The 17219-nt window shown below is 34.5% G+C and overlaps 1 protein-coding gene across 3 annotated transcripts in view; it reads left to right on the top strand.

Annotated features, from left to right (window-relative positions):
- The window catches only part of LOC135137628 (uncharacterized), a 430031-nt gene that overhangs the window by 91331 nt on the left and 321481 nt on the right, over nt 1–17219 (top strand). For 2 of the 3 annotated variants that reach the window (XM_064067330.1, XM_064067328.1), the window contains exon 1: nt 8896–9061. The exons of the other annotated variant lie outside the window; for it this stretch is intronic. The gene's annotated coding sequence lies outside the window, so the exon portion shown is untranslated. Of the gene's footprint in view, nt 1–8895; nt 9062–17219 lie in introns of those variants that run through there. 3 annotated transcript variants of the gene reach the window in all.

Genomic DNA, 17219 nt, shown 5'->3' with positions numbered 1-17219 from the left:
CGAATTTCACACTAATTTTCCGAAAATATTGCTCGGTTACCAATAACATGCTATATTTTTGGAATCAGCACGTCGGGATATAGATATATCCCTGAATTTTTTCAGAATTTTTAGGAAACTTTTTCAAAAATGAAATTTTCCTCATGCAAATTGCGACCCATTTTTGACGATTTTCGAAATTTAACTAAATACTTTTTCTTGTAGATTTTGGGCCTCATTTCTTCGATAACTTCAGTGCATATCGCAATTTTTAAAAAATTCAAAATATTCCATACAACATATGCAGAAAGCTCTTGCATCATTTTTGCAAGTAGGTGCGTGTTTTCAAGTTCAGTTCGGATTGCAGAGTTTTTGTTCAGATTAAAGAAGTATCGACTTCAAATAGCCTCTGTTCGGATTACTGGATGTTTTCGGATTATAGAGATTGTACTGTATTTACAAAATGAAATGCGATTTCAAAATTTTGAAATTGGTCAAAATAAAGTACTTCGGTCGTGTGTCAGGGGGGGGCAATTGCACCCATTCCCCCCCCCCCCCCCCCGATCCGCGCCTGAATAGGAGATAACATTATAACGGTATAAACTAACAGTACGTACGACGAAAGCACTTAGAACCTCAATGATGATACACTGGTTAATAACAGACCACAAGTTAGTACAATGGAAGGCTCGATGCAAAAAAATGCCTACAAGATATAAAGTTCCAATATTACAACAGTACCTAGTAAAATTAATGACGTCAATAAAAGGAGCGTGCCGCCGGTGTATAGTGGGCTATCCAGGGTTGCATTGAATTTATGATTTATGGTTTGTGTGTACAACCTTTATGATTAATACCAATTAAATTTTACTAGATACTGTTTTAATGGTGGAATTTTATGTAAAAACTGAATATTAAATCTTTACAACAAGAAACGATCAAATGATTTGAAGAAAAATTTACAGAAAATCCTTCAATAGAAAACGACAATATAGATGACCGAAATCGCAAAGGAAAGCGTGAGAACCCGGAAAGTTAGTCAACAGAGAGGAAAAGTCAAAACCATGGTTTACGATAGAAATACTTACAAGATCTGGAACGCGAAAAACGAAAAGCATAGATCCAATATCTCACCAACAAAACTACAATAAATCGCACCCAATATATAAAACAAGAAGGAACAGTGTATATGGTAAAATAAGCGAACTAAAAAGAGAATAATGGAATCGATTTACAAGTTAGATAGTGTGATAACCCAAACATCCCGCCTTAAATTAACATGTGAAAAAAAAATTTGAAAACCCGCAAAAAATTCAAACATTCCAAAATTTGGCCTTGGTGTGATCGTCTGAAAATGGAACCCTACGTTGTGTTTTTGACAAATGGCAGGATGCGTTCAGGTGCAAATGGTAGACCCCAAGGTTGGAAAAATACCGCTAACTAAAACACAAAATTTATGGATGACACAAAATTATTTATTCCTCCACCGACACAAAAAAAAAAAAAAGCTGCGACTAAGTTGCGTAGGTTGAAGACCTTCTTAGTGCTCAACTCCAAAAAAAAAACTTTAAATGACTTTCAATGAAATCAAATTAAACGTTCTGAATCAATGCAAATATTTGAATATCACAAATTTAATAGAATAGAACAAAGTAAAATCTGAATTAAAGTAACTGAATGCAAATATACAAGTTACTACAGACGTGTGGCGGCAAATTTAAAATTATGGCAGTCAACAAGAGAACAAAATTTTTTAATAAAAAAAACAACTACGTAGCCGCAGCGGCATCAGAGCGCTATAAGAGTGTGGCGCTCGCACTATGTCAATTTCATTCTAGAGCACAACAAAACTACCCAAATGGGACGTTGTAGCACGAGCGGAGTTTGGGGTTCCTGGTCGGAGCTGTTCTCCTACCCACGGCGGTGATTCTATCTATCGCAAGCATTGTCGCTCATCACCCTAAGAGTGCCTAGACGAACAGGTCGTTACGGTCGCAAACTCGCAGTTGGTGTTCGACCGTCCCTGAATTCTGTTCTAACCTGAATCTTATGTGCAGATGGCGGGATAAATCCCGCCAGCTCGAGTAGGGCCCGCGCACTCCGCTTCCACCACGTGTTTCTGTGTTATTTAACCTTAACTCCATTTATATGTTCAATTATTTTAACTCTGATATCGACAACTGAACAAGTGTTAAAGTTTCAAAAAGAGCAAAAAACAACATTTAAATTCGCCATACAATCTTGGGAAATTTTAAACAACAAATAATCCTTATTTGAGATTAAAATTGGACATCGGATAATTTATATAATGGAAACATTCATCAACAAAATATTTACGTTAAAAAACTAGCAAAGATTTATAAAACAAAAAGTCTGGTGTGAAATAAAACTTATACAGATAAAAATATTACGTGAGGTTAGAAGCTGCAGAGCATGAAAATTTGCGTTCAATTTAAATTATACAACAAAGAAAATTACTGAAGATAAAATTGTGAGTTAGAGAAATATTGTATGAGGTGAAAAATTGCAAAGCTAACAAATTTACATGAGATTTATACTTGCCACACTTTACCAACGATTCAAACAAAGAGTTTACATTATGTTAAATGATGCCTTGATCCAACTGATTGGTTACTTAAAACAATTAACTTTGAGAGTTTATCGTGGACTGTTTACTCCAAACAAAACACAAAACACATAATAAATAAACACAAAATACAGCAGACGTTGCGAGGAAAACTCCTTGGGGTTGTAATTATTCACGTTGTGAGGAAAATGCGTCTCGGTGATGTAGCTGTGCACGTTGCGAGAGAAATATCTCGGTGATGATGGTAACGATGATAACTGTCTAAGGAGAGAAATCTTTAATCCCCCCGTCAGTCCACGATATTATGAATTTTGTTATTTTAACTGACCTAGAAGAACTATTAGCAATGTTGTGTGAAGAATTAAGAAATGTTATATTGTAACACTTTAGTATTAGTATCCAGATACGTTATTCGTAATTTTTGTTAAACAAAAGACTGAATCCTGCCTAAGTGAATTTCATGAAATCTCGTAGTAAGTGATTTATTTAAATAAATGTAATGTCTGTTAAATTGTGTTAGCACCAATTAACGATTAACATCCTAACATGAACTGTGAATTCACAAACAATAAATCAAATTTACATGTGTTAGCATCGGTTAAAAAATCACTTATTTCCGCTCAGAAAAACCGCAAGAAATAGCTAAGCATGTTGGGGAAAACTGTGGCGTCGTTGTCGTTACGATTAATTGTCGTTAAACAAAGGTTTTCTCCTTCTTATTAACTACCAAACCAACGAACTAACCAAGCTAAGTCATCACATGGTTACAGTCACAACAAACACACAAAAAGTGACGCTTTCACCTTCCTTTACCAAGCAGCCATCTTGTCCCCACCAACCCTCTAACTAAAATTCCTAGCAGAACTACTAACTACCCAAAAAGCGCTAACGTGCACATGGGTGCCCATGCTTAACGATTTTTTTGACTGATTTTTTTTTTCAGATTCAAATTATTCAAATGTGATTTCGCGCCGCTGTTAATTAATTTCAGCGCGAAATTGTAATTCAAATTCGGTCACCACAACACAGAGAGATTCTGCATCAACACACCAACGACGGATGCGATCGATACCAATCAATCGAAAACAAAATCACCAGTAGTAGACAAGGAACTAAGAAGGCGGAAAATAGTAATGAATAAAGAAATCATAGAAAAAGTGGCAAAATTCAATTAGATCGGTACTAAAGTAAATAGTAAAAAGTTGCGCAAGAGAACATCGGGCTAAAGAGGAAAATTAGAATCTGTAAAGCATGCGTGCTACATATTTTGACGTGCAGGAATGAAGGCATTAAGATCATTTGCCGCGAAGACACTGCTAGATATAACACCAAAAGTCCAAACTCAGGAAATATGCCAAATACAAGACATAGTCCGATGGAGTACAAAATGAAGAAGGGCAAGAAACTCACATGTTATAAAAGTGCAACGCACATGGATCCTGAGTATCACACTTTGTCGCAAGCTAATTTGTCTTAGTTAGCAGTTCATCATGAGTCGAATTTTTGGTAAAAACCTCTGTCTCTAAAATCACGTCTTCTTAATTTCCTAGAAAATCCGAACAAACTGATCCATATATAGGTCCATGAGTTCTGCCCCCTCGCTGGACGGCGGTTGCGTATTTAGATTTTTTAAACAACGATTTAGGACCACTTTTGGAAAATGTACCCTCAAATGTTCGTAGGGATCGGTGGTACCTTCATGATGGGGCCCCTGCACAATATGCCGTAGAAGTGTGGGAATGATTTCACCGAAACTTTCCAAACAAATAAATTGGGGGAATGGACCTGTGCTGTGCCCCCTCCCGAACTCAATCTCTGTGATTTTTCTATGGGGTTACATGAAGCAGATAGTTTATCAAACTCCAGTGAATACGGTGCAAGAGTTGACAATTGGCATTCAAAATGTTGCTGCCTAGATTAGAAATAATCCAGATATGGTTAGGAGAACGCAGCAGTTATTTATTCGGCGAGCAGAAGCATGTGTGCAAAATAGAGGCCATCATTTCGAAAACTTGTTGTAGTACTTAGTTTGTTTAATGTTGTGTTAATTTTATTCTTTAGTTTTATTTTGATTAGTAAAGTTTAGTTGTTTATCGTCGTTGAAAAGTCTTGCTTTTATTAGTAGTTTCTTTTTGTCAACTATGCTCACTCATTAATAAGTCTGTACATAATTAGAGAAAATGACAACATCCTGAAAAAGAACACGCAGGCGATTACCTATCACGTCTGAATTCCAATGGAACCAACATCGGCGGACCACTGTACAGAACCGCGTTTTTATAAGAACTGAAAAAACCACAGCGGAACGCGAAAAACGGGAAAGAAGACCCGCGACCCTGGACAGTGGTTCGCCGGCCCTCGTTCTAATAGGAGCTCGACGCAAGGAAAATTAAGTAAAAATTACTAATTATTACTACCATTTCAAACAATTCTTTACTCCAAAATGTTTAAACATCCGGTTAAAATTGTTTCAACTTGATTGTTTCTGAAAAAATACTTTTGACTTTTGACTTGAGATTCTTCAAACTTCACCTTTCGTTGTCAGTTTTTGGTTGCTATGTTTTACAAAACGTAAATTAATTGAATGTGATAGCACCTCTTACAGTGGCGCGAATAAAGCTTGGATAAAGGGTAAATTTACTTTGCAACTTTTGATAATACAACAGGAGTTTTTTCATTCCTTATGGTCTCGATAACCCTTTCTTCTCACTTCGTTTCAATATATGGGTCCAGAACTTTAACATTCCAGTGTTTCTTTTTTTTTTTGTTAGCACTCCTAATATCAGGTGGAGCCTCCAGCTTTTGCTTCTCATAAAAATTGCTTTCGACTCGGTCCTTCTCGGCGCGTTATTTGCTTTTTGTTAGCATTTGAGTTTCAAAATGTATAAATTTTCTTTTCCAAATTTGCGGTTAACAGCGCGAGCGGATCAGCGATTCTTTGTTTTGTTTTTTTTTTGTAATTTAAAAATAATTAGTGTGTGAAATAAATAAGGGTTGCCGATTTTCAACTGAAAGCTAAATTTTCTTTTTGCGAACTTTGCGGGTCTGATAAAACATTAGTAATCCAAGAACTTTGTACGAGTGAGTGAACGCGTGCCCTCAAACAAGGAAAAGGAAGCTTCCAAAGGTAAGACAATTTCCATTTTTCTGTAATGCGTGATTAACAGTTCTCAGATCGGATAAATTCATGCTACCCATTTAATTTAATTTTTAATCAAATAATATTATTTCTGGTCAACTCACGTATCTACAAGTTTTGCTAGGCTGGTTACAACAGGGCCGCCGCTAGAACTTTTGGCGCCCGAGTGCAAGTTTAAATTTAGCGCCCCTCTTCAATATAGATAAAAAAATTTTAAAGTAAAAATTGTATTAAAATCAGTGGAAAATTAAGGGCCAGTCTTTAAAACGTTAGAATTAAAATTTTATTTTAGGCAAAAAATGAACAAACAAATACCTTTATCGAACACAAATCTATTTTGCTAATAAAAAACATAAATACATTTGTATCCATATAATATAACTGAATACAAAAAAAAAAGAAACGAAAAAACCTAAAGCATACAAGATAATATAATTAAATATTTTTTTACTAAACCAAATGAATGTTTTTAGATTTCATACTGGGAAATTCTGCAACTATTTTTTTATGTCCAAATTGTCTAACAGTTCATGTTCAATTGCAACAATAGATAAGTTACTTAGCCTGCCTTGACTCATGGTTGATCCGAGATAATTTTTTATTATTTTCAATTTTGAAAAGGATCGCTGGCCAGATGCAACCGAAACTGGTGGTGTAAGCAAAGTTCTTAATGCTATTGATGTATCGGAAAAGTTGAGATTAAATTGTTTTCACACCAATACGTAAAATTTGGTGGGAATCTTCTAACGGTATAGCTGAAGAGTGCAGTTTTAAAGCTTTAATCTTATTAAATACGGCAATGTCGACCTCACCAACGGAATCAACTGCAAGTTTTAAATGTAAATCTTTACAGTTTTTTAACATGTCTTCTTCTGAGGACTTAAACACATTATTGAAAAACCCAAATACATTATCATATGTGTTTACTTCTTCAAATCTATTATTTAAAGAAGACAAAGTTTGGTTCAGAATTCGGTAAAAAAAATGTTTTTTAAAATTAATTTTTGGATCTACAACTTCGTAATTCTGCTCGTTATCAAAATGTTTCGGTTTTCTTCTTGGGCGCACGGTTTGGATTGGCGGAAAAAATGGTTCAACATTAATTTCATAGGCAAGTTTGTCTGTTTCAGTTTCATTTTAGCAAAACTTTCATCTGAACGATATTTGGTAAAGTAACCTATTACATCTTTAAGTAAATTGATATATACTTTGATGTTGATGTTAGGATTCTGCATCATTTTAGTTAAGATGTTGATTTGATTCAAAATACTTATCAAATCAAATTATCGTTGAACAAATAACTACCACGAAGAAGTATCTTCGGGTATTTCCAGCAAATCATCAAAGATTTTGCAAATGTGATACGTATAAATAAAATAAATTTAGCGTCCAAACTACAAGTGCAAATAACAATTATGTTGCATTTGCCACCTTGGACACCAACTAATTTTTGGAGCAATGTTCTTTAACACCTTTCTGTGAATTACTAAAATAATTTCATTTATTGCTAACATCTCCCTTGACGTTCCGACAAACAATTCTGGAAACTTATTCCTTTATGCTTTACCGATCTACAAGTTTGTTCACCATGCACTATAAAAAACAGATGTTTATTGATTTACCAATGACTGGATGACCTAAACAATATTTCTTTCTTTGCTTTCTCCCAAAGTCTCAATAAACCCTTTTTTCGAGTTGTACATTTTTTTATATTATTTTGGAAATTTTGAAAAGTGCTGCTTTGCGTGCCAATTTGCCGCCCCCCTTTGGCAGCGCCCGCGTGCGGTGCACGCCTTGCACCCCCGCTTACAGTGGCCCTGGGTTACAACGTCAATAGAATGCGAGACGAAACAATTCCTCGAAGAACAAGAAACAGAAATCCAACAGGAGAGAGAAGACCAGAACACCCGCCCAAACTTTGAAAAAAGTTCAGTACGACAGGAACAACCCCACTAAGATAAAAATTGACCAATAGTAGATACAAGTCTAATGCCTAAAGCAAAAAGAAGAATAGTGGCTTAATAATAATATGAAGGCTGTTATTTGTACAATGAACATAAGGTATACTTTCCGATTGAGTAACTTTTTTGTGCAACAACCACCATGGAAGTGTGTGTTTTAATTGATTGCATTTAATAATCTAAAATTTCGTAAAACAGAAAAGGGCTTTCTAAAATTTTTACTCAGATTCCACTATTGTTGTAAGAGTAAGGCAAAACTGGTACGTGATGACAAATTTATAAGCGTTAATTGAAAAAGGTGGTACTGACTTCCCAAACCTTTAATACTTTTATATCCCCGAAAACACACTTATTATTAAATTTAAATCTTTCCAAGAATAAAACATCTGGTGCCAATTAGATTCTTCAAATTTTTTCAAAAATAAAACGCCAGGTGTCCCTGAGAATATTTAAATTATTTCAAAAATAAAACAGCAGGGGCCTCTGATATTATTTAAATTCTTTAAAATATGGAACAACGAGACTGCCGAGATTTTTTAAATTATTGCAAAAAGAAACCCCAGGGGCTCCTGACATTCCATAGATTATCTCAAAACTAACACACCTGGTACCCACGAGATTTTCTAAAATTCTTTCAAAAACACTAATAAGTATTTTTTATATGTATATATTTACTCGTATACATAGTTTTTAACGTCCTTGATTCTATATTTTAAATGTAGTGCAAGTTTCGCTGTACCCTTTCAAATTCTTTGGACCATTTTTGGCACTCCTACTTCTGTATTTTTTGCGAAATGATGCATCACTCATTCAAGAAAATATTTAATCACATAGATATAATTATGTACCCCATACTTCGCAGTTCTATGCCACAGGTGCGATAATCTCAAAAATAGCGGTCCAAAGCTTCACAATCTGTCGAGCCACTGAACTTTTTACGACATCCTCCAAACCTCGCACCGGATTTCCTTGCCAATTAGCCGCGAAAAGCTGCAAGCAATAACCATCGGCCAAAAACCGGCCAAAATCTTGCCCAGCGAACGTTTGTTTGACACACATGTTACGTAGTGGTCGTTGTTCTTTTACGCAGTCCGGCCATTCACAGTTCCAGACAAACAACGCACGCAGAGTCTCAATGAATTAGACAGAGCAAGGTCGGGTAGGAGCGGCGGGGGCGTTTCCAAGATCGTGGTTCCTGAAGAAGGGGCCACAGTAGTGCTCGAGACGGCGCCGATGGCGATGTGTCGAAAATAACCAAGAGTGCGACTTCGGAAAAGCGCGCGAATCGCGTGTGAGGAGTGAGTGCTGCGGTGGTGAAGTGCACGTGAAGGATTTTTTTGCCTTGAAAGTGCCGCCTTGTGGATAATGGTAGCTGTGCTGGGAGCTGGCGTACAAGTAAGTAAAAAAATGGACGGCGAAATGTCGGCGAGATCGTGAGGATTAGGTTTTTTTTATTTTTGATTAGGTCGATGTCGAAGCTAATTGATGCGGTTCTGTAAAGGAGCCCACCTATATGAAATAATGAGGTTCGTTATTGTTGGTTTTTCCGTTTCGCGTACCTTTCCGGGACCATTATTTACGCATTAAAATGAAGTGCTCGTGTTAGAATCGGATTGTTTGCGTAAATGTGCTTTATCTAGAAGTCAGGAGGTTATTAAATGTACCACGGTAATAATAGCAATTTTATAGTGTTGTCATGCGAATCAAAACCTAACTTCATTAGTGCAGCTTTGTTTTCTGCTTACTTACTTTTCATTATTTGTAACGAATCTATTTGTAAGCGATAGTTTTCATCTTTGTATTATTTAAATAACAAGCCATCAATCAGATGTGTCTGTTTGCAACAAACTCAACTTGTTTAAACTCACTTTCAACTTACATGTTTAAAACACTGAGATATTTCACACTGACGGTTTCCATATTAAGTTACGAAACAACGAATGGTTGCTATAAAATATAAATTATTATAACAATAATGTCGAAAGTTTCGTTTTTCTGTGGGTCTTGATCAACGAATAATTCCCAAATAATCTTTCTTAATAGAGTCAGTTAGGTCACAATACGCTTCAATTTAGTTCGTGCAGCAAATACGCTTTCCATCGATTGAAGTAAGAGTGACATTGTTTCGACATAAGCTGGGGCGAAAAAATTCAGTACCTAAATGAACTAACAATAAAAATAAAAGTGATAAAAGAAACAAATCATGTTGCTACTGTGATTCAAATACTTACACAATTCTTCCCTACGACTTATAACGTGTTTAAGTTCTTCCAAATGTTCAATTCGTCATCGAAATATGGAGTTTTTTAAAGGCCACAAAAAGAAATCACAACGAGTTAAATTACATAACCTAGGTGGATAATAACTGATGTACCTATCTCGATTAATAATTCGTTCACCAAAAAATTGTGGGAGCGTATTCGAATTTTGTTGTGTATAGTGAACTGTTGCTCCATCGTGTTGAAACTAGCCAATTTCAAGTTCGTAAAATTCATGAACAATTGAAGTCAACCTGCTGTGCTAGAACTCGAACAGAGTTCTGAGTGCCTCTTCAATTAAATTTCGAACATTGTGCCTTCCACTGCCCTCTTTCCTCCCAATACTTCCTGTTTCACGGACCATTTTCACACTGCGAAGAGTATTCGCACATCTCGAAAATTATCATAATCAAAAACAGCTTCAGAAAATTCATTTTGGAATTCCTCAAGAGAATAATGTTTTGCTGTTGTGAAAATCGTTGATCCTACCCTTGAGGTTTGGTTAAGTTAACACAATTTGACACTACTTTGGTTCGAAAAGAACTGATCTTTTTTTAGATAACAACACAAAAGACAATAACACAAAAACGAAGAAGTACAAATAACTGAACGAAACACGAAAATCCAAACGATAAATGTGACAGATGACGATGAATCTGCGTGTTTTGGTGGTTCCCTCGAATTGACGTCCCCGAAAAAAAAAGTTAATCAACCATGTTTTTAAGGTTCATTATAATCTGTTGAAACTGAAGGTGTATCAATCGAATTTTGAATTTTATAATCAAATTTTTTGAGGTAGATTTACGGCTATATAAAAAATGACGCAAATGAAACAAAAATGACACTTGAATCCTCATGTATACAAAATCCTATATGTTCTGGAGATTTTATTACTTCAATGTTTCCCTTTTTCAACGAGAAAAACGTGGACCAGTTCCAGTATTTACGTTTTTCTCACGGTGGCCATGATTTCATAATTATTGACAATAAAAGTAAGACATATTTTAAAACAAAGAGACTCTTGTCAGCCCTTCATAAGTCGAAGATCCTCACTTAAATGTGTAACTGATCAGTAAAACTATCCTTCCCCCTCTTTCTGGTATCACCTAAATTTAATTTTTCACGTTCATCATATGTATAATACATCATATTATTTGGTCTAAGCATCTTAAGCGATAGAAGTCTTGCCTGAATGCCGATCATTTCCCGGTCAGTGGTTGGTCTAAAGAATACTACGAGTAGTATAATTTTCAGCAGAGAGAAAGAGTAGTAGTCTTCAAAAAATGCCTTAACCTCAATTTTGAAGACGCGAGTAGGACCTTTTCTATGAAAAAGGCATCTTACTACAACGTATAGAAATAAAGTAGAACCGATGTCGTCTTATCTTCACATAAAATCTTTAAAATTCTTGGATGTACAGACTTTAACTCTTACAGCTTTTACAGCTCATCATGAACGAATTTTTATTCTATCGGAACTAACAATAATATTAAATATGTCTTGTTATCTGTCACAATTATCGATTTTCTACGTTTTACTGTCCAACAATCAAAATAGCAAAATTAGTAACATCTGTATTGTTGGCAGTTTGAAAAGCAAACATTTTATTTCTTCTATTCGCTGTTTTATTGGCGATGAATAATGTTATCTTTTCTATAGAGAAGGTATTTGACTTACTTTGTCATTAACTCATTATTATGTTACCTATTATAAAAACGTATTTCCTCTGGTATTCTTGGGCATTATGCAGCTCTAATAAAAAATAGATAACAAATAGTTACCACTACATCAGTAAACGATACAATTTTATATAATGTGAGAAAGTCTTTATATCATCGTTGTACCCCAAGGGTCAATTTTGGCGCCTCTGCTGTATTTCCATAGTGTCAATGATCTTTCTGAACTCATATCTGCACATACCTTAATTTAATTTGCAGAACGTACGTTATGAATCGCAGTTCCAAGAGCAATCACACAGCTATCGAGAAAACCAAGCTTTTGATGCATCAAAAGATAAGGTGGCTCGTTAGTTTTTAAGGCAAATAAACTAGGTTCTTATCCTTCAATACATGTCTATATTTTTATTGTAGATTAGCTATCAGAATAAAGATCGACTAGAATAATATAAAGAAAACAAAACTTTAAGTGTTATTATCGATAGCCCTCTAACGGGATTAACCACACCTCAGCCGTAATAAGCAAATTAAATTCCCCATGCTGCGTTATTGGAAATATTAGCGATTCTATCTTTGGAGACAGTAAAAATATTCTATTTTACCTACATTTACCTTCAAAATTGTGCAGCAGGTAAATTGATAAAATTGAAGCTCCAACTGTCTCTGTGTATTAAGTTTAATTAAATTAATTAAAAATTGTACTAAAAAGTTACTGGACACTCCAATTTGAATCGATAAAGTCCTACCTACAATTGAACAAAGACAGTCATCCTGAAATAATAAAATTCATTGGAGTGACAAACGTTCAAGGTCCAGGTACTTCAATAACTAGCGGTTCAAGTACCTGAGCAACAAATCAAGAAATAGGGGCCGATCTTGAAAGAAAAAATTATATTACATTTTAATAATAAAATAGTTTCTTTAATTAAGTACAATATTTTTTCTGTGCATGTTTATTAGTGATAGGTTAACCGATTGAGTTGAAATATTTCCGTTCAAATTCAACAAATACAAAATTGCCATTTAAATGTGTAACTGCATCTGTGACAAAAAAGAGTCAATATTTATTGCGTTTTGTGTAATTAAAACCTTTATCAAGTCGAGCATGAATCCTTGGACTGCGTATGTATGTAGTTTCCTCCCTCTCTCACCTTCAGATTAAAATATTTTCTAGTCACCGGTAACCTTTGTATAAAAATTGGTCTAAAATTTGTGATGAGTGAAAGAAACAAAAAAAAGTCAGTGCTCCAAGGATACATTTATGTACCGGGCGTGAAACTGAGCAAAAAATCACACGGAAGTGTGGAGTATATTCAAATCCAAAGCGTAAAACTGAACATATCATTTAAAATTTGATTTTACGATGTCATGCATAATCCATAATAATCATCAACCAGTTTTTGACCACCAAGCTATTTTTTTACGTAGTAGTTTATAAACGGGACTTAGTGAAGATTTCCTCTCTACTAAAAGTAAGAATTGGTGGCGTGCTATAATTTTTTAAAATTTTGAATAATCATTTTATACACATAAAAATGCTTTTCCCACTTCACAAAATCTATGAAATGGAAACATGTTCAAAGTCATGGATTACAGCAGAGATTTTAGTGGTTTTAACATTTATTCCATAAGACGCAGTAATAGCAAAACGTGGTAATTTATTATCGAAGTAATTTTTTGCCGATAATGAAGAAATTCTACAACTAGTCCTCATTTCCTTTGAAAGTATATGGTTAAACGTCCCAGACAGACGGCGACGAAGAATGAATCGACAATTCTCAGACAAGGAATTACATTAGGCATCTTAAAAAAAAATAAAAAATACAAAAATTGTGATAAATAATGTTACCGTTCAGAAAAAAGTATTCAGTGAAGAGTTTCAAACTTTCACGTTATAATAACAATAAAAATTGCCCGATTAATGATTATATCGGCAATATTTCCCACAACATTCTGTAAAGTCGATAGATATTATTATTTTTAATGAGATATTAAATGCCCGACTATTTTTTTAAGTTAAATTTATGCTTTCAAGTTTACTCATTTATCGTGTTACTTCGATGGGATTTTGCGGCAATTTACTCGAGTTCTAAATTAATCCGATGTAAGCTTCCATTTACGAACAAAATGTTTGCTCACAACGCCGCTTAATGAGCACTTAAACACTTTTGTACTTTTTGTCTTGGATTTTAAATAGTAATTTATTCATATATCGGTAATATTGATTTAAACCTTCCGGCAGAAGTTCAACCATTAACATTTCTTGACGAACTTCTGTTCTTTTTTCCTTGGCGGTTAATTAAGATTATTATTAATTGTCACATTGCCATCGGTGAGAATTGTTTTCTTCAATCTCCCGCCTTATTTCCTGCCATTAAATCTTTCCAGGCAATCACCATTAAAAGAAAAGTAAACCGGTGTAATTCCTAAAAATCAGTTCAATCCTCAGTTACTTTTATACAAGATGTTTGTATTTTCAAATACAGTGTTCGGTAAAAATTGCAATTACAACATAAATTTATCATCATTAAATATACCTTGAAATTATGGTACTACTTTTTTTTAATTATGTTTGAGAATTGAAGACGAAAATTATTATTCTAAAGTTGGACACGACTTGGTTGCCTTAATATCGTGGTGCAAAATTAACTTTAAATATTTCTGGTCATCTTGAAGAAAGCCATTGTGTAGATCCTCAGGATTGAGTTGGTCATTGAATTTCTGGAGCATCCTGTGGTATCATGCAACTGTAATTGACTCTTCAACGAAAATGAGTCCATACAATCGTCTCCATGAAACAGCAACCCATACGCCAATTTTTTCTGCATTTAGAGGCGTTTTTTGAAAATAATGAGGACTTTTTGTATTCCACATTCGCATGATTTGTGAATTGGTGTAGAGCCATAATTTAGTAGTTAATGTTCTTTGAACATTTGCAACTTGTAGAGAAAAAGCCCCAGGCTTTTCTTAGCAATTTTGTGGCAAATGCTGATAGGTCCACTTGCTGTGAAAATCTTCTTAAAGATGTAACTCAGCAAAATTGTAGATATGTACCGTCATCAAATTTTGGGAGAGAAAAACAAAAGAATTAACTGATAATAAAAAATACTACGCCTGATTTAAAATCCACCTCTGGTAAATTTATTCAGTTTTTTAATTAATCACTCTTGTGTATGCATATTATCTCGTTTCGAATTCAAAACGTTCAAACCAGAAAATTTTAGTGCTTCTCCATTTTATTCTATACATCAAAGTGTTTATTGAATAATGGAAACCTGCAGAAAAGAGGCGGAGCAGCCTAATACCACTCACTGCTGGGTACCGATAATATGCTTGCGTGCGATAGTACATACAATATATTAGAAACGGCATGTTTCTATTTCTCTCTTCGTCGAACACAGGTACGCAAGTATATATTTCCACCCTCAAAATGCTAATTAGAAGTGCAAACACTCTTTACCTGCGTCAGACGAAGACAGAAACAAAAACATACCAGATGTCGCTATTGGTACAGTATTGCATCTTGCCAAAAAAAGAAGTATACTAAGATCACTTTAAAAGCATACAGATAATATTTTACAACTCTAGTCAAAGAAACCAACCCGCAAAACTCTAAAACCATAAAATATGCAGGTAAGACCGCCGAAGACCGTCTGCTTGGGGCAGTACAGGAAATTCTATAGGCACGCGACAGGGTTTACAAGTTTACATGGAGCCTATTCCGAAAAGCTGGCCCGGCATTGTCAACCAAATAGTCCTAATTATGCCATAAAATTTTATTAGTATGCCTTTAAAGTGATCTTCGTATACTTGCGGATCTTCGTGTTATATTTTGATGAAGAGAAAACGCAGTTATTGTTTACAACGGTTTTACCCCTATAGTACGAAAAAAGTAGTCTCCCGTTCCCGTCTGTCTGTCTGTCTGTCTGTCTGTCTGCATCCATTTTTATTAGACACATAATTTCCGAAACTCCTAGATAGATTGTTGTCAAATTTTGTATGTATATTAGAAAATTTAATGTCATAGATAGTTAACTGCTCACCAAAATTTGGCGAATTATCTCCTCCAACAATCTGATGACGTCATTTCAATGAATGGTATTCTAAAATAATTTGAATGTTACACAAAAATATACTCATATACTTGTAATTTTCGAATCCACTTTCAGTTTTTTCGCTAGACGTTTAAATTTTCGCAAAAACATTTGCAAGGTATAATAACGTTTCATTCCCACGGTTTCAACGTCTCCGTGGCGCAGTCGGTGTATCGAAGACAAACTCATTCAAATTAAACTAACTTCTTCGTGACATTCTTTCGATGTATAAACGTAAATAAACACTTGAGCTTCAGATTGCTATTACCCATTGCTGAAGGACAAGGGGTGTTATTTATGCCTCTGGTTTTTACTTTACAGCGGTTATCACAAAACGAAAATCGTAAAATGAAATTTCATAGTTTTTTTAAAGAGCTGGATTTGTCGGATTATACTCATAGTCTTCGACCAATTTTTATTGATCAAAGTAAGAACCTCATTTATTAGATTTGCTTATACAGACCACTCAAAAAAAATGGATCAGTCAGTTTATCTTATTGAACAAATCAAGAATTGCAAAACTGAATAGGCGTTGAAATCTTGCAGATGTTTTAAAGTTATTGTAAGCATGGTAAATTATCAAAATGTATGTGTTTATTCCCTTCAAAAAATTGATGACGTTATATCAAAATTTTGCCGAATAAATTCTACCCAAAATGTGCAAAATATGATGAGTTTTTACTTGTGATTTATCATTGCATTCATAATTTTTAGATTTGCTACAACAGGTGGCTCAAAAAAATTAATGAATGAGACGATTTATTTTATTGATTAATTCAAGAACGCTCACTCCATTTCCCCAGAAAATTTTGGGAATACAATACTATGTACTGTACTAGTTCATTTTTTAATAATAATAAAAAGAAAGCCACGATTACATATCTAAGGTTCATAAACATGTGTTCTTATTTTCAACAATTTGAGGTTGGAAACACAAAAATCGTTAATATGAAAGGATAATAAGATGCATTTAGCTGGGTTTTCTTGCAATTGTGGGTAAAGTTTGTCCAGAATTATAAGAATTTTATGGACTCCCAAAGTTAATTCGTTTTACAGCCCTGTCGTCAATTCTATTGTACAGGTAAAGAGCCTGTCAGGAAAAAGCCGATGTTTACTGTACCTGAGTTCGCCCCGCTCATCAGCTGTACAATAAAATTGACAACAGGGCTGTAAAACGAATTAACTTTGGGAGTCCATAAAATTCTTATAATTCTAGACAAACTTTAAAGCATTTTTATGTTCTTTGGTGGATATTTTGTACCGATAAAAATTCTTCTTTACCGAACTTGAAAAGTTGTCGAATAGTCCTGACTAACTCACAACCGATAATGTACTTTTGGCAAAGATAGATTTTTGGTAAAAACCGAAAAAACTGATAGGACTACGGAAACAACAGCAAAGAACAACTTAGGTATACAAAACTCACTTGACTCACTTGTAAAACTTTTATGACTTAAGCGGCTTAAGCCAAAGCACTCTTATAAGTCAAACGGGCTCTTGTATAACTTAACTTAGTGCACATATA

The sequence above is a fragment of the Zophobas morio genome, unplaced genomic scaffold (assembly GCF_036711695.1).
Source record: "Zophobas morio isolate AGI-343-1 ecotype UQ-CSIRO unplaced genomic scaffold, CSIRO_AGI_Zmor_V1 ptg000029l, whole genome shotgun sequence".
Taxonomy (NCBI): domain Eukaryota; kingdom Metazoa; phylum Arthropoda; class Insecta; order Coleoptera; family Tenebrionidae; genus Zophobas; species Zophobas morio.
Note: the sequence above shows the minus strand (reverse complement) of the source record. Positions and strands in the feature narration are given on the sequence as shown.